The 26,946-nt window shown below is 41.0% G+C and overlaps 1 protein-coding gene across 1 annotated transcript in view; it reads left to right on the forward strand.

Annotated features, from left to right (window-relative positions):
• kcnh3 (potassium voltage-gated channel, subfamily H (eag-related), member 3) overlaps positions 1 to 26,946 on the forward strand; it is a 165,460-nt gene that overhangs the window by 71,007 nt on the left and 67,507 nt on the right. The window lies entirely within an intron of this gene.

Consider the following 26,946-nt stretch of genomic DNA (forward strand, 5'->3'; position numbering starts at 1 on the left):
AGATGAAGCAATTAGGAGATGAACCACTTGACCTGATGGGACTTTTGATTATAATTAGGCCTGATGTGCTTGTGTCTTGGGTGGAAAGTGGATGTGATAGCTGAGGGACAGATGTCGTTCTGCATGCGGGCATCCCTTCCATAAGTGGACATAGACACAAACATAACCCACACGCATGCACACACAGCCACATGAGTCCAGTCTGACCATCGAGCTTACGATTCTTGAAAATCAATCTCATATGCTTTTGGTGCCATTGCACTGCTCACGTGTCATTTCCATTTCTCCTCTAGCTGCTTACACAGAATCTCTCAGTCTTTTGGCTTCTATGTTTTTAATGGCTCCTCTGAGCTCCTCTCTGTGGTGCCCTGCGAGCGATTTTCCTAATTGTGTTTTTCATCAGAGAATTACTGCAGGAAAACACCACGCCGTGTTCAATGAATTTGTCACAGCTGAGTGTCCCCAAACTTGCCCACAGCGCTGTTCTTCTTATTGCTTCACTTACTGTATGTTACTTGAGGGAACTGGATGAAGCATGCTATATAGAATAATATAATATATATTATTGTGATGTAATATAATGATGCAATCAAAGGAGCTTGCAAAGAAAAGCGTCTGGACTTCTTTAAGTTACTTGAAGACGTTTCACCTCTCATCCGAGAAGCTTCTTCAGTTCTAAGGTCAAATGGTGGAGAGTCCCAGATATAAACCTAGTGGGAGTATCCCCCCACAGAGGGACAAAAGGACCCCCTGATGATCCTCTAATCGCCTGAGCCAAGGTGTGAAACTGGGTGTGGGTCCCAATCAGCCAGAGTTTCGGGTGTGTTCATTGTGAAACCTGGCCCCACCTTATCATGCGAATTCCTGAGGTCAGATGGCCCAGGATGTGAGTGGGCGTTAAGGCGTCTGGGAAGGGATCTCAAAACTGGATTATGGCCATTTCAGACCCAGCAACACGCTCAGACAAAAACTGGTTCACCCGAAAGACAAAACACCAAAACACAGACTTAACAATGTGGTGTATGCTGTACAGTGCAGCGAGGAATGCCCAGACCTCTACATTGGAGAGACCAAACAGCCACTGAATTCCTGAGGTCAGATGGCCCAGGATGTGAGTGGGCGTTAAGGCGTCTGGGAAGGGATCTCAAAACTGGATTATAGATGGCAGAGAGTTGGTGTCGTAAACCCCCGCCTCTGTTCAAAGATGGTCGCTCACAGTGGACATAGATGGCTTCTTTCACTCCTCTTTCAAACCATCTGTCCTCTCTGTCCAAAATGTGAACATTGGCATCCTCGAAAGAGTGTCCTTTATCCTTAAGATGCAGATGGACTGCTGAGTCTTGTCCTGTGGAGGTGGCTCTTCTGTGTTGTGCCATGCGCTTGTGAAGTGGCTGTTTGGTCTCTCCAATGTAGAGGTCTGGGCATTCCTCGCTGCATTGTACAGCATACACCACATTGTTAAGTCTGTGTTTTGGCGTTTTGTCTTTCGGGTGAACCAGTTTTTGTCTGAGCGTGTTGCTGGGTCTGAAATGGCCATAATCCAGTTTTGAGATCCCTTCCCAGACGCCTTAACGCCCACTTACATCCTGGGCCATCTGACCTCAGGAATTCGCATGATAAGGTGGGGCCAGGTTTCACAATGAACACACCCGAAACTCTGGCTGATTGGGACCCACACCCAGTTTCACACCTTGGCTCAGGCGATTAGAGGATCATCAGGGGGTCCTTTTGTCCCTCTGTGGGGGGATACTCCCACTAGGTTTATATCTGGGACTCTCCACCATTTGACCTTAGAACTGAAGAAGCTTCTCGGATGAGAGGTGAAACGTCTTCAAGTAACTTAAAGAAGTCCAGACGCTTTTCTTTGCAAGCTCCTTTGACTACGATGACCTGGATGACTGAGAACCTTCACAGACATAATGATGCAATAGTATGCTCAATGCCATAAGAATAATATCATCAATATTTCAGTAGAAGTGAATCTTTGGAGAACTGGAACAGCACCTTTGATGTGTGCCTCCTTTCTCTGACTTGAAGGTAAACACTGAACATGTTGTTATGTTGCTCTTTGTCTTTCTTTGTGTTTTTCTTTGTCGATCTTGAACAAACTGATGTGCCTGTGTGTCTCCACTTCCAGGCTTTCTCAGTAGGCAAAGGATGGACAACCTGTTTGGATCATAAATTGCCACTGCAGGCTGCAGCACCATGCAGAGTTTCTAACAAAGATGAATCCAGCAAAAACAACAGCAGCACCCAGATAATGGAAAAAACCTTAAATACATTTAATCTATTATTTATCCAGAACTACTGTTGTGGATAATGAATAAAGCCAGTCAGTTTTATAAGCTCAACTTCTTTGATACAGAACTAAACGAAACAAAACTAAAATCTTTTGTAGGCAGCCTCTCTGTGTTCTGCATTACACTCTCACACTGCACTGTATTCTTTCCCAGAGAACTGCATTCATTTGCACACAGGGCAATGTATGTGAGCAGAACAATGCAGTAGCATATGTGATAATGTGAGCACGTTTAAGAAGAAAATTAAGTCACAAATATAATTACAGGGTGAGACCTGATAATGCAATAAGGCCTAAAGACTAGATAAGTTTGGATCAAACAGCAGAAAGCTTTAATAATATGGTATTCATGTTGTATCTTATCTGTTGAGTGACCGCTTTGCTCAGTCGAAAAGAAAACACACTGATTGACACAGTTAGTGGACAGGGAGTGACCTAATGGGCCTAATGGCCTCTTAAATAACATTATATCATCTCCAGTTCCCTGTGGCAGATTAATCAGATTAAAGACAGTGTTGCCAGATTACATTGCCTCCTTGTTCAATCGTACTACTTTGCAGATTGTAAGCCACACAGTCTTTCTCTCTCAGTCCAACACATTTAAAGAAATGCAGTTCTCAAATGCTTGTTTTTTCTTGAGAGAGCTGAAGTGCTTGTAGTGCAGTTTAACCTCTTAACCACCAGTGAGCAGTTGGCAGTGAGCCACTTAGGGTTAGGGTTGCATCCTCGCTAAACAAGCACAGTTTCAGAAACTCGATATTGCCTTACAAATAAACGTTTGCCTTGTAGTTCCTTTGCTGCTAAACTTCTATTTATGTATGTCAGTTAAGTGAAAATATAAAAAGGTTGATGTGAATCTAATCCTGCCTATTCCCTTAAACAGTTACCTGGCAAACTCATGGATGTTAAAACACTGTGCTGGTGAGCCTAACCTTAAGTCTAACCATTTGCTGCCAAATATCTCAATTACTGTCGATTCAGGCATTTCTATTTATTTATCTTTTCTTTTGATTCTGCACCAAACACCGACTGCTCAAAACAGAAGCTGCTCATTTATTACTGTTAACATGAATTACTGTTTTTTTTTTTAAAATTGCCGTATTATTGTTACACAGGAGTTCCCCGTTACTTCAGGATTCATCGTACTTTACAGATACTCAATAGTTCTTTAATTACTCAAGGATTACTTAAATTGTTAGTTAGTTTGTTAGTTTGTTAGTGTTTGTTACTGTTCTGTGTGAATGCACTTGTAGAACCTTGATGGTGTAATTTATACAGTATCAGCATGTATGCTTAAAAAATAAGACAGTTCTTTTAAGACAGTTCAAGGCGAGGTATTAAGTAGTTATAATTAGTTAATTCATGGCCCAGATAAACCTTATTTGACAGATAAAAGTAATACCGCTTGTGATGGTGTGAACAGCAGAAATGTCCAAAAACATTTAACTTAATCCATTTAGACCCACTGGTCAGTTTTAAGATCCTTTTCTGTGCTTTAGCCAAGCAGGAGCTTGACCTTCACCACCACTCAGCCTCTGTGATCAGGTTGCTATGGCGACAGTAGGATGGAGTGTTCAGGAGGGGGTGTTAATGATCAACTTTCTTTTACAGCTCAACTACTTCCTAATGAGCCATTAATGCTGTTATTGGGTCAGGGCCAAGGTGTGCAAAGAGGATACTGGATGTGAGAAGCGATGTGTTTGCTGTGCCACTAATTCTCATACTCTTATTGCCATGTATCTGAGCTGGCATGTGCTTGAATAAGCTCTCACACACGCTGACCATTGCACTTACATATATACACGCAGTAAACAGACAGTCAGTAATAGCCAGGAAGGAGAGCTTGATCATTAGTACCATTCCAAGATCTATGATTAAACAAGTTTGGCAGGACTCACTGATTTGCATTTGTATCTCTTTGCATGAATGTGAAGCAGACAGAGTACATTATCCAGTTTCATTTCTCTGTAATCCACTCCAAAGATATGAACCCACAGAAAGAATCCACCAACCACTTCCTCAACTAGACTATTTATCTAGTTCACTGGCAAACTGAAATCATTAGCTGTATCTGGTGTTTCAGTCCTGTTTTCTTAGAGTGGCTGTCTAATTTCAAAAATTCTGTGTATACAGTAACTAGAAAGAGGGAACATATTTTTCCTATATTGGCTTCTCTTCATTGGTTACCTGTTAAATCCAGAATTGAAATTAAAATCTTTCTCCTCACATACACAGTTTAAAATGATCAGGTCTTATCTATGAAGTCTTATCTAAAAGACGTCATAGTACAGTTTCGCCCCTGTAGAGCACTTTGCTCTCAGACCGTTGGCTGCTTTGTGGTTCCTCAGATATTTCAAAGTAGAATGGGAGGCAGAGCCTTCAGTTTCAGGCTCTTGTTGTCTCGGGCTCTGTTCCACAGTGTGTCTTTTGTCCTGTCTCCCTCACCCCCAACTGGTCGTGGCAGGTGGCTGTCCCTTTCTGAGCCTGTTTCTGCCAGAACTAGTACTCATAAGGTGTCACCTTATGAGTACTTTTTGTGGTATGTATGTATTAGACCTGATGTTAAGTGATAGATGTAGGAAAGGACACCTAGTGAAATTCATATGATAAGACTAATTAAAGTTAAAATAATAATTAGCCAAACATTACATGTTGATGGGGTAATTCCTTAAGTTTTTCTGAATCCCCACATAGATAATAACTGATGTTACCTCTGAATAGCAGAAGAGCTCTATTGCAGGTCAACACTGGGTTGTACTTACTCATCCTGACAGTAGTCTTGATGATGTTCTCTCTGTCAATGATTATGAACCCACCGACTTCATGTCACTTTCACTGTTTATGTGTTGTCGTGTGTGCAAGCTTCCATTGCTTATGTTGTCAGTTACGTGAGCAGTTTTATCTGCAAGCATTCAATTCCTTTGCTGCAATCCGTCTAATAAAATCCATAGTTTTATGTGTGTTTGTGTGTGTGTGCGCGTTTGTGTGCATTTGTGCATGTGTAGGCAAGGCAGAAAACACTGTGTTCTTCTCATCAAAGCCCCACCCTCCCTAATGTCTCCACGGAAACGCTACACAATTGGTACCTGTCGCCTGGCAACATTGCATAGTATCTTTGGGCCACAGAGCTGCCGGCAGACAGACACACGTACGCGCACACACGCACGCAGTTTGTCAGCTGTCACAGAGGTGGGTCGTTTCACATTTCTTTGCCCAGTCATTTACACTGCAGAGCCCTCCAATGTGCAGTACCCTTGAGGAATATACACATATCTAAAGTTTGAATGTGTTTTTAACAGACTGTAGCACAGCTGATGCATTTCTTAGCAGTGAGATAAAAAAAACTACTCTATAAATACAACTAGTCTGCAGACATTTAATGCCAGCAAGGTGCAAATAAATGCAATTCTTTGTCAGCAATCTTAGTCACAGTTTGAAGATGTTACAAAGCCTCCTTAAAAAATGCTTGAATTTATTTTTTTACTAGGACAAAACGTAATTCTCAGTGTTGCTGCAGCAACACAGCTCCACCGTGCCCCTTGCTGGACAAGTGAGTAAGTAATAGATGGATGAATGGATGAAAGGATGGGTGGAAGTTCTAATCTTTCCAATTACATGCTTATTGACTGCTGTTTATGAAAGATGGATGTAGCCACAGTGACATCATTTGTCCATTCTGGCAAATGATGTTACCTTTATCTCATTTATTACTATCACTGTAGTACCTTTAGTGAGGCCCTTAAATTCAAAATGTTGCAACTGTCTTAATTTTTAACAAGCCGTTTATTAGGTTTTAGTAAAGTTATGTGATAGAAGTAAAAAATGGCGAAACATGAAAACTTTACAGAGAATTGTCCCCATAAATTGACTACTTGCCACAGAGGATGAGTTTACTTGTTATCATTATAGACCGCAAAGCAGCTGCTTGTAGCATTTAAACCTTAAGTTTAGACCAGGGGTGGGGAATTCCAGGTTCAAGGGCCGGTGTCCTGCAGGTTTTAGATCTCACCCTGGGTAGACACACCTGAATCAAATGATTAGTTCATTACCAGGCCTCTGGAGAACTTCAAGACATATTGAGGAGGTCATTTAGCCATTTAAATCAGCTGTGTTGGATCAAGGACACATCTAAAACCTGCAGGACACCAGTACTGGTCCATGAGTCATTTGGTACCGGGCCACGAGAGTTGAGGTTTGTTGTGAAATTTATGGTTTTCAGAGTTTTTATCGTTAATTTGGTTTCCCTGGGTCTTTTCCCATATTGTATTTGTGTGTCTTATTTTGAAAGAAATATTTACGCATTAGCATAGCGACCAGAGAGCATTAAGGGACAGAGAGGAGGATGTTACTGTCAATGTTGTTGGTGCATTTCAGGAGGACGCTGCTAATAAAATTACACAGTTACACAATGAATTCGCGTTTATTATTATTCAGTTAAAAGGACTAGATGTTACAGTCCCTGATAATGCATTGCTTTAGATGGAGAGACTCTTGAGGGATGGCTGTTATGAGGAAAGGCAGCCCAAAAACTTTGCCAGCAGCACACATTGTTGTGTGCCTCAACTTTTGGTCTTTTACCCAGGCTAATCTGCCATTTTCCTTCCTTGGTTAGGTTTAGGGATTAGAGATGGATCTAGATTATCATTTTAAATTTGGGACACATCATCAGTAGTGGACCTTGGATTCATCAGGTGTTTCGGCCATTATCACTAGACACCCTCACCCAGGAAGGCCCTGCCAGGGTTGATCAGGCCCTGGAGTGTGTCACTGGTTTATGTTAAATTTTTATTTCTCTTCTTCTTTCTTCTGTTTTGGTTTCCTACAGTTTCCTATTTCTATCTACTGCAACTGAGAAATAATACTTACCTCTTTAGCATTTATGGAGCCTAACTTCTTCAAAGGGATAGAAAAGGTGATAGAGAGAAGTAAGACAAAAGGGACAAGATAGGAGAGAGCAGAGAGGAGAGCCGGAAGGTATGCTCTACCTCCCCACTGCCTCCCAGAAAAGGGAAGAAGAGGGGAATATTTCTTTTCTCTTGTGGTTAGCTGATTGCCTTAACTGCCCAAGTGATGTCAGCCCTTTTTAACCATAGCCAGTGACTGGTCCTCTCAGCAGTGTTAGCTAGTTCTCTTATAACCTGCCGTTGCGCCTGTCCTCTGATCCCAATCTCTCTAAGCAGTTTTGCTGTTGTGTTGGCAACAAAGCCCCTGCACCCCACTTCCACTGGGCGCACCTTGATCTTCCAGCCTCTGTCCTCTGCCTCAGCTGCCAAGTTGGCATAGCGTAGCTTCTTACGCTCAAATTCTTCCTCAATTGCTTCCTCCCATGGTACCGTCAGCTCAATGATGTACGCAAGTTTTTGGGAGTTAGACCAAAGGATGAGGTCTGGTCGCAGAGTAGTTGTTACGATCTCTGTGGGAAAAATTTGCCTCTGATCCAAGTCCGCTTGCATCTGCCAATCCCTGGCGGCCTTCAGCAGGCCCAGGTCTGGGTTTGAGGGTCTTGTCCTAAGCTTGTCTGCTTCCCGGACAAATGTTGATGAAAACTGATGCTCCTCTTGGTTCGTGAAAGTTTGAGCGTTAATGGATTTTCTTTTGCACTCAACTTTCTCGGCTAGACACCTGTCTCCATGTGTATCTGCCCTGAGTAAGGCTAGTCCTACAACCAACCAAGATGTGCTTGAGTGTTGCTGGGACTGTACACAGGGGGCAGGATGGGTCCTTTCCAAACCACAGCTGCAGATTTATTGGGGAAGGTAGCACATTGCATGTCGCTCGGATGATGAAACTTAGTCTATTAGACTCCATGCCCCAGATTTCACTCCGTGAGGGTTTCCTCTTTTCCACACTCTCCCAATTCATCCAGCGACCCTGCTTGGCCAGTGCCACGGCTCTGGCATGTCTGGCTGTTTCCTCCTGTCGACGCACCTCCTCCACTACCATTTTCCGAGGTTCGGTTACAGATGCCTGTTGCCACCGAGGTGTTACTGTGCCAAGACCAAATCCTCCTCTACCCTGTTGGACGTGACCCACCACGTCACAATGCTGAAGAGCGGCTTTCGCCTGTAGCACAGATGTGGCTGGGGTCCACTTCATCCCCGTTGCTAGGGTGGGAGCAGTGCCTCTCACTATGGGGTCCCGGGAGTCCGTGAGTGACATCTCAAGCCTCACTTTTGCACATTTAAACTCCTCAACCAGGCTAGGGTTAGGCAATGACAGTATCCCGTCGCTGTAGAGTCCAATGCTGCTGAGGCACTTGGGAAGTCCGAGCCACTTCTTAACGTAGGAGCTCACTAGCCTCTCTAGTCGATTGGCATGATTGAGTGAGACCTCGTACATTGTCAATGGCTACAGTAGTCTGGGTAATAATCCAAACTGGAAGCACCAGAGCTTCAGTTTTCCTGGGAGTGCAGTGTTGTTAATCCGCTGGAGGTCATCAGCCAAGTTCTGCCTTAGTTGTTCTAGGTGCCACGTATCATTGAGGTCTGCATTATACCACCATCCCAGGCTCTTTATGAGCTTCTCTAAGACTGTTGGAATTGGTTCTCCACTGATATAGAATTGCTCGGCTGTCAGTTTTCCTTTTATGATGGAGATGCTGCGAGATTTACTTGGCTTGAACTCCATTCTTGCCCATTCTATGTTTTCCTGGAGCTTCTGTAGCAATCGCCTAGTACATGGTTTTGTTGTTGTAATGATGGTCATGTCGTCCATGTAGACCCTGATGGGAGGAAGACGGCCACTCTTGAGTCTCTCACCTCCCACTACCCACCGGGATGCCCGCATGACCAACTCCATTGCCATGATAACTGCCAGAGGGGAAATTGTGCAGCGTGCCATTACTCCAATTTCCAGGTGCTGCCAGGCTGTGGTGGTGTTCTCAGCTGTCACACAAAACTGTAAATCCTGAAAGTAGGTCTTGACCAGTCCTGTGATGTGGTTTGGTACGCTGAAATAGTTGAAGGCCATCCACAAGATCGCGTGTGGAACTGACCCAAAGGTGTTGGCAAGGTCTAAAAAGACCACATGAAGGTTTGAATCTGGTGCCAGACGACGCTGGCATGTTCCAGACATCCCGAGAAGCCCCGGATACCGGCCTTCTGCACTGATGTGTCAATATAGTTGTTTCTTTGCAGGAAGGTAGCTAGCCTTTGGGCCAAGACACTGAAGAAGATCTTTCCTTCTACATTCAGCAGGCTGATCTGACGAAACTGGCTGATGGATGAGGAGTTCTTCTCCTTAGGGATCAGAATACCTCCTGCTCTTCGCCAAGCCTTTGGAATCACTCCTTTCTGCCACGCTACCTTCATCAGCTTCCACAGGTATTTGAGGACTCGTGGGGTGTTTTTATAGAGCCTATATGAGATACCATTAGGTCCTGGGTCCGATGCCTGCTTCACTACCTTCTCCACTTCACTCATAGGCCCTCCTCCATTGTTTCCTCAGTTGTCTTCTCTCTTTCATTAATCTATCAATTTCCCGCTGTCTCCTGGACTTTAACTGGTTTAATTGGCCTTTCTGCTGTCTCTGAGTTCTTTACCCCAAATCGCTCTGCCCCATAGCTGTAGATGGTGGTTCCCAAGTTCTCCAGCTTCCTTTCAACTGGACCCTTTTGTTGATCTAGTATAAGAGCCAGTTCCGAGTCAATGGTTTCCCACACTCTTTTCTCACTGGATCTGGGCCACAGAATCTGATCTTTCCTACCTTCCATCTTCCTTTCCCTTGCTGGTACTGGTTGGCTAGACTCAGTGTTGGAAGATTCTGTTGGCTGTTTCTGGATGAGTTCTGGGCTTGAACATAGTGTTGATTGTGGCTTGCTTACATCTATACACAAGTGCTGTTGGTGGCTAAACTCCAAGCTAGGGGCTGATATTAAATGGCCGGGCCCTAAGCTAGAATCTAATATTGAGTGTGACTGGCTAAGCTCTAGACTGGGAACTGCTACTGGCTGGATTTGACTGAGTTCCGATCTGGAGACTATGGGGGAGTCTGTACGACAATGAACTTCGAACGGGGTGCTGATACCCTGAGGACTGTGGGGATTCTCCTGCCTCTGGACTTCATTCGACTGATTTGACTTCTTAAAAAGTATGTGTCAATGCGAGGCCCCTTTCTTAGCTCGCTGAGGCACTTCTTCCTGCCTTCCTGGATTTTAAGGCCCATGTCAGTTGTTAGTTTTGACAAGCCACATATGTAGTTCTGCAGCTTCTTTCCTACCATCATTGATGGTCCATTATTAGCAATGCTGGTTGATCTATTTATCGTTGGTACCGTTCCGTGGTTCGTTGCCATTAAATCCGTCCAGAAAGGGTCTTCTTCCGCCCCTGCTCTCGCAGATCCTAGAGGTATCTTCTCATTTGAGATTTCTGTAGCAATAATGGGTGCACCCAGGTTCGCTAAAAAGCGCTAGGGCCTGCTGGTATGAGGAGCTAACCCACACCAGCCACGTGGTGTGGGTTATTCCCTCCTGTCAGCTGTCTTTCCAAGCTGTCATCTGGTCTTTCCCTGATTGTCAGCTGCCCTTTCGCAGCAGTCACTGGATCACTCCAGAGTTCTTATTCAGTTAAAAGGACTAGATGTTACAGTCCCTTTAAATTTACAAAATACCACAGTTTTTGGTCTTGGTCGTATCATTTTATTTTGTTGTATTTATCCGCGACACCGGTCCATGAATATATTGTCTGACATTAAACCGCTCCATGGCGCCAAAAAAGTTGGGGACCACTGGTCCCCCACCCTTGGTTCAGACTAATGCACTACAGAATTAGTTTTCAAACTCTTTTGTGCCGTTTTGTCCTTTTGAACTTAACTCTGTGGTGTGACATGATGACAGGACCCAGATGCAGGAGGTGGAGGTAGCTCAAAAGTCCAAGCACATAAAAACAAAAATAAAACTTATGACTGTACACAAGAGAAAAACTATAAAAGTAAAACAGGAAAGCACAGGAGCATCAGTACCAAATAGGAAATTTAGCAAACCAACACCAGTTTACATGATTGATTTTAAAGACTGTCAGACTTTCTGATTCATGCTGGAGAATCACACACACACACACACACACACACACACACACACACACACACACACACACACACACACACACACACACACACACACACAGTGCACTGTGCCAGAGGGAGACTGCCATGAGCAGCAACATACTTAGTTGCTATTTCTGCCCCTGTCACACAGTCACCCGAGGTACAGGGTAATGGGCTTTTGACTCAGAGCCAAATTGGACCATGTCTTGATGTAGTGTGTGTTTGCTGTATGGACAGTATGTACGCTTGCTTCTTTACCCATGAGGATTATTGCAGTTTAATGAATTCTTAAATTGTGGCCCCAATAAAAATGTTTTACAACTAAAATGATGGGGAAAAAACACCTTATTGAAAGCTCTACAGCTTATTAGGGTTACAAAAGCACAGCAGCTTAAGATGCTCTTTGGAGATAAATTAGTACCTCCTACCCACTTGTACAAGTGTACGAGGCTAAAAGCATCTTAAGAAGAAACACCTGCAGCACGAACTGCAACACACGTGGTTCCTTTGGAGGTTTTATTGTTCAGGTTCTTCTTTGTAGCATGTTAATGCTTACTCTTATATAACAGCCTCTGTTTGTCTGTATCATGGGGTAATTCTAGTAAAATGGGTAATGTCGGGTAAAAATCAGCTATAAAACAGACCAAAATAATTCAAGCAAAAACACTTTGGTGTTTAATGTGAGTTCAAATTTGTCCAAAGTCTGACTAGCAAAATATAAAGAAATAAGGATTTTCTCAAGACTGTTACACCGCACTGTAACTAATGTGATTACACCATCTGTGATTACAAATCTATATCATCAGGTTATTTTCATAATATATGGATCTATCTGAATTCCATTCACTTTTTTAATAATTGAGAATTTATCATATTGATACTAATATACTGATATATAGTAATATACTGATGCAGAAACATGTTGTGGTAATAGTGTAGTAATAGACCTTCTTTCAGTATATATCTACCTGTGAGCGAAGATGCTTCTGCTATGGGAATGGCGTTAGCCTAAGCTGACAACATTAGACAATGAGATAAAATGAGATTATACTTCATTTATTTACATTTGGGATTTTGTTACAGTAGTTGAATAATAACAACAACAATAAGAAGAAGAATATTATTTGACCATTATTTGCACATCCATCCATTCTCTTAAAGTTTTTCAAATTCAGCTGATTTTTTTATATTTTTTTTATATATTTTAATTTACTTTTTTAACATAATATATATGTTTCTGAGCTTATGAACTTTTTTTCAGTATTACAGCATTTATAAACGTCTGATATACAGAATATGATGCTGGACATTAAACGGAATATAAATTATTTAAATGAGCTCAACTTTGATAATTGGCTTGCCTTCTGTAAAAGTGGCAAAGCAGCTGGTTAAATGTACGGCATTCAATCAACTAATGATTTCTCATAGTTGCTCATCTGAAAGTGCTGGCTAAGCATGCAAGTAGTCAACTTGCCTGTTCTGTTAGACCGGACAGGTTGGAGCTGTTGCGCCCTTTGCATCATTTCCTTGATTGTGTACTAAAGGATTTAATACCAATTTTTTTTTTGCTCATCTGTTATGATGATAAATCACTAAAGCGCATTTACTTGATAATGCTAGCTCTATTTCCTCAAAAATCACAGATCGTAACAGATCTCAGAGCAGGTTAAATAGAACCAGTGGCACCTTGGACTCCTATCACTTTACTGCAAAAAGCCAGAGCAACAGAAAAACACTGCTGGCCTCTCAGCTTGCCCAGCTCAGGTCACTGTTAAAGAAAGTCAAATCCACACAGAAAACTGAGACAGCTACAGTGTCTGACAAGGCAAGCACTACTTGCCGAACTTTTCCAGTAGTACAGTTTTATGTGTAGTGAAGCAGAGTGGTTTATTGCTGGTTTGAAAAATTCCTCTACCACTTTTCAAAGTCAGCTAATAGCAAATAGTTTTTTTTGGTAATGCAGTAGATAGTTATTAATTATAATAGTATTATTTTACATTTTCCAGCAAGGAAGGAGAGCAGAAAGGTGAAGACGTCCATGGATAGTGCAGACAGGAAGCACAAAAACTTAATAGTTAATGCAAAGCATCAGCCAAAAAATACAGAGGTCCCTACATGTGCAAGTTCATAGCGAGCTGCAGACACGGTCTAAAACATGGGCATACATTAAATGCAGCACTGTAAGTGGCATCAACAATGAACCAGAGCAGTGAACCGTGAGCCTTAAAGAGGCCAAAGAGTCCAGCTGGGCGTGAACTAGTGCATTTACACTTGATGACAGGTAACTATCAATGACAAATATTGCCATAACCCCACCCCTCACAACACACACGCACACGCACACACATGCACACAGATATGCACACAGACAGCAACAGATGGCAAAGCGTTGATAAGTGGTTACCTATCACATGGCTGGTTGAATCTGCAGTGGAGCAGATGATGGATTGATTCAGAGTTGGTTTTATCATTCAGACTTTATCTTCTTGTACTTTTTCATCCAACAAAATCTATTTGATTTTAAAGCCCCCTAATATTTCAAATAAAAGTATGTATTCAGATAGAAATGACCAGGGGATTTGTGATGGTCGGTCTTATAAAGGCATAACGTTTTTAAAGACCTGAAAGTTTTTTAAACAATGTCTTTTTATTAAGAGGTTTTCCTTGTATACATATAAATATAAACATATATATTATACATATAAACAGAAAGAAAAGAAAAGGGTTACAGATGATCTGTAAGTAGTACATTTAGGCTGTGAAATGAGTTCAGAAATCTGAATATCTTCAACTGTGAAATAAAAGGGGAAAAAAAGAAAAAGAAAAAAGGGAAGTAAAGAGAAGAAAGAAAGAGAAATATAAACATATGTATGATATATCCCAAAATAACATAATCCCTGCAAAATAATCCCATTCATTCCCACCCAGGTCACTCCCCTAGACCTGTACACTATATTTCCACACCTGACATAAGAGAGTTTGCTGAAAAATTCTTATAGATTTTGAAATGCATCAAGGAAGGGACCCCACATGCTTTGAAATTTCCCAGTAGAGTACTGGAGTGAGTGTCTTATTTTTTTTCCAGTTTTAGACACGCCATGAGGTCATATAACCACTGTTTGTGAGTGGGAGGGGCAGCGTCCCGCCACCTCAGTAGGATTGCCCTCCTGGCCAATAGGGAACAGAATGATAATGCCTGTTTTTTAGAGGCCGGTAGAAGCACCTCATTCCCACTGATGCCCCGAGAGCAAGAATGGGGCCAGGGGCCAGCATCACACTGAGAATCCTGGACAGAGTATGAAAAACATCTGTCCAGAACTGAACGAGACTGGGACAAGACCAGTGCATGTGGATCAGTGAGGCTTCAGCAGTTTTGCATCTGTCACAATATGGAGTGATTTCAGGGTAGATACGGGATAGTCTGGATTTTGAGAAATGGGCTCTATGCACCACTTTGAACTGGATTAAACAGTGGCGGGCACATAATGATGTTGTGTTGACATGTTTGAGTATGGAGGCCCATGTTTCGTCAGAGATTGTCATGTTTAAGTCTTCTTCCCACAGTGTCTTGAGCTTGGATGAAGAGGTATGTGTCAAATTAAACATTTTATTGTAAAGCAGGGAAATCAGCCCTCTGTTGGTTGGATTGAGTTGTAGGATAGTTTCTAATAGTGTAGGCTCTGGTGGAGGGCTTGAGCCTGAAGTCTGGGAACGAATAAAGTGCCTGACTTGTATCTGAAAAAGTGTGATGGTGGAAAACTATATTTATTAGCAAGTTGTTCAAATGATGCTAGTTTGTTGGCTATGAATAGGTCCTTAAAGCAAGTTATTCCACTTCTGTTTGTGGAGACAAACCCACCGTCCTGGATAGAAGGTTTAAAGAGATGGTTAGATGCAATGGGGCTGAGAAGGGAGAAGGGACAGAGTTTAAAGTATTTCCTAAACTGGCCCCATATTTTTAATGAGTGTACCACTACAGGGTTGGGGATGGAGTTGAATGAAGAGGATGAGAGTGGAGAACAAGTGCAGCTGGTAAGGATATACTGTTGTCACTATGTAATTCCATAGTGACCCAGTCAGGACAACCACTCCGATTGTGGTAAAAATACCAGAACACCAAACATCGTATGTTAGCTGCCCAATAATAAAAACGAAAGTTGAGAAGTGCAAACCCACCCTCACTTTTAGATTTTTGAAGATGCGTCTTTTTAAGCCTTGGGCGTTTACCCTGCCATAAATAAGATGAGATGACAGAGTCCAGCTCATTGAAAAATGTGTTGGGAATGAAAATGGGTATGGCCAGTAAATTATTACTGTTTAAATGACTAATATGTGACATGTATTAGTAGTGATGTTGTGCTGAGGGTTAAAATGCCTTTTTGTCTTTTGGTATACTACGAAATGGCAATAAACCATTAATATATGTCTATGTGCTTGGATTTATTTTATCCTACTCAAATTCAATTTATGATACATTTTATTTTGAAACATTTAAAATGGTTTTACCTTGCCAATAAGCCCTCTTCTGTTTTTTTCGCACAGCAACAGTAGCAAAGATGCTCATCATTATGTCTCCTTAATCGGTTGCACCTGTAAATGAAGGTGCCCTAGAGTAATATAATGCTCCCCTCAGTTAAGGGCATCACAGGACACACACAAACAACCCCCACTATTTCTGCCTTTCAAAGCTGTAGCCCAGGATCCCTTCAAAGTGCCTTTGAAGGGATCCTGATTACCAAGCTGCCTATAACTAGCATCTAAGCACAGTGCTTTCAATGCACATGCCTAAGAAACTTCAGCACTCACATTCATATAAAATAAAAGGAAATGCTAATGTTGGTCAGTGCAAATGTATTTGTGACCTCCTTCAATCTCACATATGAACAGTGTACGTGAAGAGAACATGTTAATGTATGAATGTAACTCATATGGCCTGTATATTAGCAAAAGAGTCACGTGCACGGGGAGAATTTAAGGACAGAGCCGTTCACACCTTCATGTTCCATTCTCATACCCATCCTGATGAATATGAACCAGACAGCTCTCCAGTGGCGCAATTCATAGCAGCAGGAAAACAAAGAGGGCAGAAGTACAGGACAATGGTATAATGAGACTAACATGAGAAGGATGATAAAGGCATTAAAGGGAGTGTGTTCGTGTGTGTGCGTTTGTGAGATTACAGCACATAACCAAGATATCTTTTGTATCTTTTGTTAGGGGTGGAGTGCTAGAATGAGCGCTCCAGTTCGCCACTGCTGCTGGCAAGGTCTGCATCACACCATCACACCACCTGTTTAATGTGCAGTGGCAGTCCACATGCTCCACACTGGTCCATTTAAACTGAACTTTGGTCAGTTGCAGGCCTGTCTCTGCCTGATCTACATGGAGTACACAATGCCTAAATTTCACTACATGATCCATTATTGGATTTCATAATATTGGTCTTATTCACAGTGTTGTGAGAGGTCACCTCTGAAATGCACTCCTGGGACATTCAGTCTGTATCACCACATTCTAAATGAAGCCAAATTAAACCTTCATTTGCTTGAAGGGCAGTTAAACAGAGTTATAGCTGCTCTCTGGTTGAAATTGAAAACAATCCATTTACATATTTATTCAGCACCACTACATATAAAGAGTGATGCTCAGTGGTAGTCTGAGCATCAGCTACACAGATGCAGCTGTGCTGTTGGTGGGAATCATTTGTTACTCTAATGTTAATCATTGCTTTACTTTTGTTTGCATTTTTATGCTAATCATAATTATGGTTGACTTGTAGTCCCTCATATAAGGGACAGTTGATTGTCAATATCCAGTCAAAGTTTAGTTTCAGCTCTTCAACAGGATCCTTCCTTGTTAGGTGAATTACATAATTAACATCCCTTATTTAAAATCATGAACAAAACAGGACAGCAACAGCAAGGCAGCCAAGCAGGACATTTATCTCCTGTTGTCTTATTCTACACACACACACACAACCTCTTTGGTTTGGATTTATGTTTCAAAGAATACAAAAATACAAATAGAAGTTCCTCAATGGGGACTGTGTCACCAAAGCATTTTCATAGTCTGGACATTGGCTGCAAATATTACCTGAAAAAGGTGTTTGCACCATTTGAAGGTTTTATACCAAGTCTGCAGTTTCTGGATGCTTCATTTTATTGCAAATTTATAATGTTTTTATTTCAATTACAGACATGTAATTGAAATAAAAACTAAACACTGATACATACATCATTAATTGAAGTACTGGCAAAGTATTGAAGTAATTTGATTTTGCCACTCTGTGCACTTTCTGACAACACAGTTGTTGACAGATAGATCCCTTGCCAGTCCATCATTCCATCTACTTTAGCACTGTACTGCACATAAAAAAAGAGGCTGCTGTATGCAGAGCGGCCTGCCTTAGAACTTAACCTAAGACTATGTAGATGCAAAGGAAAAGGGTTTTGTTTGCCATTTCCAGTGGACTTTTTTTTAACGTCAAACTAGTTACATGTGCTCATGTTTTTGATGCTCCTTTAAACACACATAAAAATATAGACAGTGCAGTGTCTTATGCGACAATGTTGGCCAGGTGATCTCAGGTCTCACATAGTTTCTCAGTTGCTGCAATTGACAGTAGAGTAATATATTAAAAATACAGGATCTTTTGAGCCAAGCATCCTCAGTGTCTGTAGACAGTGCCTTTCAAATCAGTGCTAGTAGCTCAGTGTAAGAGGCCACAGCAGGGAGGTCTGATTATGAATCCTCAGACGATTGCAAGGACATAGCAGCCACTCACATAACATACTGTACAGTATATTGTCAGTGTCTTAGTAAGGTGGTGGGCCATGATGTGCTATGAAAACAGCTTCAATACTGCTTAACATTGATTCTGCAGGTCTCTGGAACGCCATTGGAAGGATGGAACATGTCGTTCCAAAAAAGCATTACTTTTTCCCTATGTTGGTCCAAAATCTCCCACAGATATTTAGTTGTTGGGCTGAAGTGACTGTGAAGGCTGCAGCATGCAATTCAAAGTAGGGGACTCAAGGTTTTGGTTTAAATAGTCACCTGACTGTAATTATTGCAGTTCGTCTTGGCATTCTGTGGTTGGCTGTTCAATCTGTTCAATCTGTTCTTCACAGCTTTTATTATCTGCAGGCACATCTGTGTTATGGCTCTTATTGACCCAAGGTCATGTGTCTTTGACTCTAAAGTTGTTTGTCATTAACTATATTTAATTTGACTCTTAGTTTGGTTACTGCTATCTCCAGGTGTTTGAATTTAAAATGAGCTTGCAGTTTCTTGTATATCCTTAAAAGTTTGAGTTGCTGGTTTTGCCTTATCCATGATCGAAGTTTGTATTTCCTCCATTATGGTCTTCTAATTATAGTTCTCTGCTGAGCAGGTCATCTACTAATTGGAAGGTTGGTGGTTTGATCCCTGGACACTCATTGAGCGAGACACTGACCCCTAGGTGCTCTCTGAAGCATCAACTGCACGGTGAAAGTGTGTGAATGTTATAGAAAAGCAGAATACAACAGCACTTTATTTTGGTAGCCCTTGTTTAGTCTTACGGTGTGTTCCCCACAGCTGTGTTCACTTTCCCTGTACAACTACAGTATGTATGCATTCATAGCCTTAGTTTGTTGTTGAGTTATACTGCTATGGTCCACTGTTGCATACTATTTTGTTTATCATTACTGTGAGTCTGCGTTTGGCATCATCATCCACTGTCAAACCTGACGATGTGATGAGATTGTTTTCTAAATGCCTCTTAAGATGCTTCCTATTATGTAAGTATTAATTGATTGGTAACTATTAGTCAGTACTGGTTTTGGCATTAAATTACATTACTCCTTTACAGAAAAAAGTAATGTAATTACTGTAATTTGTTACTTTGGGATGCATTACACCCACTACTGACCCTAAAGCATTTTGATCTTTGAACAGTTACATCTACAAAGTTGTATATGTACATGGATTTACTGTTTCCTTAACATTGCTGGATATATTTTTTTTAAACTCTGTGTTGCACACTTGCTTTTTGCAGGAAAATGTAATCCCGTGTGGGCCTAATGCAACACAGACAAAAAGGAGAAACTTAAGTTTGTGGTTTGGTTTGTTTGTTGTTTACTACACTACTGAGGCTGTATTTTGTGTAGCTAGTGGGGCATTGGGAGTCGAGGCTGACTCAACTCCAAATCTGAGGGTGAAAGTTTGGTGTTTTATTTGGAGAAAACTCTCCAGATAGGTAGCTCATCAGTCCTCTCTCTTTAACACGAGGAGTTTCAAGGCTGTGGATTTACCAAGAGCGGAGTAGGTAGCAGACAGCAAGGGAATAAAAGAACAAGAGCAACAGCTGAAAGAATACTTTCCTTATCATTTACCCTGACAGTTCAAACAGGAACTATCTGTGCAACCAAAAGAGACAGTTTTGTGTGATCTTTTCTCAGAGAAAGATTACGCTGTCATATCTTGAGACACTCTACTTGATTTGGGGAAGTTGTGAGGTAGATTTATTTGTCGCTGGGTGCACATTGTAATTCTACATCAGTGGTTGTTAATGCCTGTTTTTGTCCTCTTTGTGAGTTTTTGAAAAGGAGGTCCTGAGATCAGCACTGAAATAGATGTCTGGCTGACAGGACAGTACAGAAGTGTAAATGTAGTGATGAACAGTATGAGAGGAGTGCAGAGATGAGCACTGACATGCTGCACAGGAGGAGAGAAGATGAGAGGAAAACTAAGTAAGGAAGTAATTACAAAGTTTGGACTACAATAAAGTGATCCGAAGGTCTTTAAAGATGGGGCTTCATAACTGACAAGGGCAGCACGTCAAAATACCCTTTGGTGTAGTTTTGCAGTATTTATCGTGTAATTTTTCTGTTCGGGGTGTTGGGATACTTTATAATACTTACAATGAAAAAGGATAGAAGCAATTTGTCTTTTTCTTTGTAGTATACTTTGTGTTTCATTTCTTTTAAAATACTACAAAGATACTCATTACTTAAATTTACACCATAATTCAGAAGAATTAAAAGGTAGTTGATGGGAAATTACACTAAAGTTGCAGGCTGTTGTATACGATATAGTTTGTAACAGCAGTTTCACTGGACTTTTTTCTGTGAACTGCTGGAACGTTTTTAGGAACAGTGCTCTCAGCATATTGGGTTTTCTTTAGTTTCTTTAAGAAACATAGCTATGATTCTTGAATTGAGTCTACAGTAAGTTGATTGAGTCTATATCTCACAGTATCTTGAGTCTGTTGAGGGGGTTGGAGGTTAAAAATGCTGGGGTTAAGGAGGGTGCTTAAGAGACATGGTGGGCCTGCTCGTTGTCTTTGCTTGAGGCTAACATCCTGAGGCTACTTAGCTTCTACTAGAACAATGTAGCCCGCTGTGCAAGTTGCATTGTGGGTATAGCAGACATGATTATCATATGGCCTCAACTTTCCTTTCCTTTAACAGTTGTTCGAGCACTGCTGATATTATTAGAGTGCATATAATGAATAACAATGAACAAGGACAAATTAGAAGTACACATTTTGTATAAAGAGGGGATTACTGTAGAATTAGCAGTCATAACACATAGTAGGGAACTTTTTAACCTCGGGCTGATCAGACATAGTCAAGAAGAAGAAATCAAGACATGATAAGAACAATATATAATTGAAAAAAATCCTTTCATGAGGGTTAGTCATATACATAGCTTACAGATGACTAGGACTTCCTGCAGAACAGTTCACTTAACAAATTCAGTAGTTTAGTTTTTTATTTTGTGTTGAAATTGCATAATTTATTGTAAAATTCTACAGTTTGTCTATTTTAGAAATATAACTCTGGTAACAGTCTTAATATTCTGTGCAAAATTCTTCAAACTTAAAAAGAAATTGCATGACCTGGAGGTCCGCTGAGTTTCCCAGTGCTGACATGTTTGCCTAAATTCAGAGGTTCTTTTTGCTTTTTGTGTTGTCATTGTGTAAAATCCACAAGACATCCAGTGTAATGCTGATTCACAGGAAGCTAAGTAATGGAGTGTGTCGCAGCCTGTTTCCAGCTTAGTTCTGCTGTCTGAGTCAAAGGTTGCCTATCTGCACCTTTCTGCAAATAGTCCTGTCCCGGCGATGTGAGTAATATCATTGTGTTGTTGTAGTTACTGAGGTGTTATCAGCAAACTCGGCCACAGAGTTCTGTCCTTTTGAAGGACTCGGTGTACAAAGTGAGGTTTGACTGTCAATGGTTTGTTGATGAAAAAGTCCAGTATCAAGTAAGAGTATTATACTCAAGCCCAGAGTTCTGAGCTCGCCAAGTAGGTTCAGTTGTGCTAAATGCTGAATAAATGTGTATTTTCCTGATGTAGGTTTTATTGTTTTAACCTCCTAGGACCTGGCATCCACATATGTGGACATCACATTTTGGGATATTTACACCAAAATGCTCTACAAGGGCCTGATATCCACTTACAAGGACATTATACTGCTACTGTTCTATCAAAATTTTAAACGAATATCCTCAGATGTGGCTCTCATTTTTCTTAAAAACAAAAATAAGGTAAAAATAAAAAATCTGGTAATTCTTTGTTTTTACATTCATCTGGCCCCAATCAGCCCAAATATCAAAGACAAATTAAAAATGCATGTCGTGGAAGAGTTCGGGTCTTAGGAGGTTAAGGATATGTGATGGCTAAGCTGTGGGCAGTAGAGATGGCTTCCTCTGTTTGCAGGAAGTTCACACTGGTGGGGGTCCAGACTGACTGGGTCATGGTCTTGATGTGCTGGAGAACTAGTTTCTCAAAGCCTTGAATCCCTCAGTACCATATCCGCCCTAAGGCATGAAGCTATTGCTGTAGGATGAATTTTTAATTCCATCAGATACTCATACAGAGAATATATAAATAAAATACATTATATCCTCTACACTGAACACATTCTGTCCAAGATTCAGACTTTACCGTGGTTTTGACTGTGAGAATCCAAGGCTGTTATTTTAGTTACAATTCAAACCCAAAACGTGGAATAGGCATGCCGGTCTACAGTGTCCATTTGACACTTTGCCTCTCCAAAATATGAAGTGGACACTCATGCAGAAATTGCATTACCAGCAGGGGTAGATAATATATTTAAAGCCATGGAGTCGGTAGTGAACAAAAAACTTAATTGTCAGAATTGATTAAGCTAGACATCTGATATGTGTATACATGTAAATGTGTTAATAATGTCTGTTTAAATGCTTTCCCGTGATTATTTTCATTTTGGTTTAAAATAAAATGTCTCCCTCTGCATGTGCGTGTGCATTTCATGTTTTGGAGAGGCAAAGCGTGACGTGTACGTGGTGGACGGACGTGTCTATTTACACGCTTTGTCATGGTATCAGGTGAGAAATTCCCACTGTAATCTTGTAACTTTAGATATTTTTGTATCAAAAATGTCTTTTAGGCTTCTTTGTTACACATTGTAGTATAAGTACAATGGACTGGTACTTATATAATGTTTTTCTACTCTAAGAGAAGATGGCAGGTGCTTAAAATACTTGATTGGATGAACCATCTACATATTTACTTTCATAACTACAATATGCTCTTATCTTATTGTTCAGTCCTTCCTTATTCCTTATATGATGCTGTTTGGTCCATACCAGCTCCAATAGCATGAAGCCTGTCGAGAATCTAGTTGTTTTTTTGCGCTCTTGTCAGTTTTCTCCAAGTAAAAGTTTAATTCATTGATTTGACTTAAATGTACTGATAAACTTTGAAAAGTAACAGGGAAAAACAGTCCGTGGCAGATGGCTGTTCTGGTTCTGTGCTGCTCACCTGTGACAGGGTTCAACAGCTTGACGTTTATGATTTTGTGCAGGTAGCCCGTCAGCTTTCGCCCAGAGAAAGAAATGGATCATTTTGCTGACAAGTTGAAGAGATTGCAAACTTAGAAGCCCACATTAAGGTCCAGTCGTGGCTGTCAGTTATTATGTTTAGGTGGTGCCTAAGGCTGATTCTGGGTCGAAGGCTGCATTTCACTAGAGACACCTACAGATTTTGGTTTGACCCTCAGTTATATTAGAGATATTAGAGTGTACACATTGTGCAGAACATTGGACAAACACAATAATGATAGTATTCACATGCATGGCAGATTTATGGCTGAAATCAGTAGTGTGTAATTGCAGAAATGCAGATAAGCACTGTTTATGGATATAATATGCTATAGCAGTGTTTTTAAATTTACCACCCGACGTACATCAAAAGAGGTACACTTCTATGTATATCTGCTGAAAATACCCTCTGTGCCATCTGACATGTTGTAGGTTTGTCAGATTAAAGGACATTGGTGTCATCCCAGCATACCTGCAGTTTCTTATGCAAGAACATAACTGCTACACTAGCACATATGTTGGCTTCATCCCCTTATCAGACACTTTCACAAAGTAGAACAGTCTTGCTCATAAGGGGTCATATGATTGTTGGGTTATTCTACGATCTACTGTACAATATAAAGCGCCTTGAGGCGACTGCTGTTGTGATTTGGCGCTGTATAAATAACATTGAATTGAATTGAATTGAAATTGAATTCTTAGTGCGTATGGTCCCTGACTTTAAAGTAACAATTTTGAAGGCAACAAGGTTGCAAGTTCATTTTGTAAGGTTGCAGTCACTTTGTTGATGCTGTAGTGATTGAAGTGGCACAGTTCATTAGCAGATCTTGCCCTTGGTGTAATAAATTCCGTCCACAGCATGGAGGGACAAATACAGGTTTATCTTATAATTCTTTTGAAGGACTTTGAGAGTGCTCTGCATTACGACCACGACAACAAGGAAACCTCAGTTGCTGACTTCAGTACTGTTAGAGTAGTAGAGAAGATTGATTGTAACTGGTTGCTATGTACCATCGTGTTCATTCACGTGTCCAAACCATGTGTTGTTTGCTGTCTGTGCCTTCCTCGGTACACCCGTACTGTTCCCCTGAGTCATTTAACAATCATCGCTACATTAATGGACTGAATTTCAGATCTCACCGGTTCATTTCCCACATGCCTGAAGTGACTCTGGATTTTTGCTTAGTTTGGCTCTTTGTGACGTATGAGGTGCTGTTAGTGAGTCATCGAGCAGAGGTGATCTTGATGTGCTGACATTTGTTCAGACTCCTGTAGTTGCCAAGGAGACGAAATGAAATGCAGCACTCAACTTTCTCAGACATCTGTCTGCACTTTCCTCAGTGTGACACACTGGATTAAAAGTAAATTTGATTAATAAAAAAATAAGTAAATGAGTTGGTGCTGGCAGTCTGACGAGCTGCTCTCAAGTTAATTTCCTCTAACTCAGTTCCAGAGGTGACGGAAATGCTCAGGGGATGTGTGATTCTGTCATGAGTGATAAAAGTTTTGGTTGTTAGCAAACTTTCTGTTGCTGTTTTCTTTTTGCCACTGCTGATTTTTCTGACTCCACATCTCTGCCATCATGTGGCTCAGATATAAAAAAAATATAAAAAAATATGCAAGCTTTATTGAAATAGTTGAATTTGTTGCCTCATATACTGTAGCTATAAAACAGTGATTTACTGCTGCCACTACGAAGGCATGAAGTGGAAAGGGAAATGGAAACTGCCATAAACACCATAAATCTTGTGATGTTTAAAACCAGTTTGAGTTGTTCACTCACTGGTTACTGTACAGGGTCTCATCAGGCTGCAGCAGTTCTCTGCAGCCTGCTTCATTTTCTCTGCAAACAGGCAACATCTATTATTTATTTTAAATCTATTTTTCTTTTTCTTTTTTTCTCTTTTGTTTATTTGTAAAGTTGGTATTTCAGCAGTGTTCTTTTTTCCCCAAAACTATAAATCATGAAAAATTCCCCCAATATGTGCCTGATGCCAAAGATTTCCTAGAGGACACATCCTCCACCCCCACCTGCTGCTTAATGTATTTCATGCCATGTTCAGACAGAACCTCCGCCTATCGCAGGTGTACATTTAATCTAGTGATGAAAAGTAGAGAAAGTAGAAAATATAAATGACATATTGGTGGAACAGCCGATCACACAAGGGCAGGACAGTAAAACACATCCTTACAAAACAAATCAAGGTTGGAGGAAGCACTTTTCATTTGTAATCCAAATTGCAGACAGCTCTGTTTGACCTCACAGAGTGTGGCGAGATGGCAAGAGAGAGACAGCAAGACATTCATTAAAGGTGGCTCTGAATTTGGAATTGAGGCAAGAAAAAAAAAGGGATGACAGGAAGAAGTCGACAAAACAGTACTTAGTAGAACATTATCAGAAGATTCACGTGAGCTCATACTGAGTGGACGCAACTGTTATTAGGGGAGAGAGAGAGAGGGCAAGGAAACAGAGGTCACTGAGCACCGCTCAGACTTTTGGCATGTTTGCTGTCGTTTTCTTCCCAGCGTTACATGATCTGTCACGACTGCTTTCTAGCCAATAAGCTGTATAAAAGTAGCACAGAGCATGTGGAGTTTGGCAAATCATAGGATCATCAGGATCGACAGATTTGCAGCTAGATAAAGTGGTAAAACTACACCCCTTTGGAGCACGAGTTGCAAGCTCCATTCCCACTCGGTATCCAGTAAGTGTCCTGGCTAGACCCCCCCATGCTAAAACTAAGCCCTGGAATGGCGCAGCTACGTCGGCAGCCTGTCCGCAGCTCGGACACAAGCATTTCACTACATGTTGTACTGTGTATGTGACAAATGAAATTTGAATTCGATTGGTCACTTCTACCGACAGTGCAGAGCTGTGTGTTCTGCAGTAATACAACATCTGTCACTGCAAACTTTGCAACAATATTGCAAAAAACCCGACTTACTCTGCATCTACTCTCCAGTACAGTCGTTCTGTTACATTATTTTTTTAAATGTTCTATTTTAAAGAAATCTTACGACATGTAGATGATAGATAATTCCAGCAGCGCATTATGTACAGACCCAGTGTCTGATTATAATAATCTCAAATTAATTAGGACACTTGCTTTAAATGCTTTTTTTAGATTTATCAAATGTCACTTGCTGAGCAGTTCTTACCTTTCAAAGTCACTAATCGTCTTCTGCTCCTGTTCTCTCTTTCATGCATGTTAAGAGCTGTTATCATTCAATCCACACAATACAGCTACCTCTAGATGGAAGCCCTACTTGTGCTGCGCAGGAACAGTTTATGTGTTTGGACACATTCGCGGAGCTGTTTGAAATGCTGCATTTTAAATTAACCGCCACTTAGCTGCCGTGTGCATGCCGAAGTTTGCTAATGTCGATTTGTTGATCTTTGCAGCATGAATCACAGGTTTGTGATGGAAAAAACAAAGATGTGTGAAGTGTGCTGGAGAAAACTGTGACAATCATTCCTGAACTATTGAGTGAGAATCTTAGTGGCAGAAGAAATGCACGGCTGCAAACAAAGAATGAGCTTGCTTTATATTATCATCTATTAAATGCTGTTAATTATTGATCTAATTACTCTAATTACACATGTTGACCAGAACAGGTGCCTCATTTCTGTCCTGGCCAACTTTAACCTCTGGAAACAATTAGGGGAGTTCATCTTGATGTCAGTTCAAGAGGTGGCAGTAAAGCTACACTGTCGTTTTTAAAAATTATTAAAGTTTCAAACCAGTTTTCTAC

This window comes from Perissodus microlepis, chromosome 16 (assembly GCF_051167445.1).
Source record: "Perissodus microlepis isolate ML-2025 ecotype Zambia chromosome 16, ASM5116744v1, whole genome shotgun sequence".
Taxonomy (NCBI): domain Eukaryota; kingdom Metazoa; phylum Chordata; class Actinopteri; order Cichliformes; family Cichlidae; genus Perissodus; species Perissodus microlepis.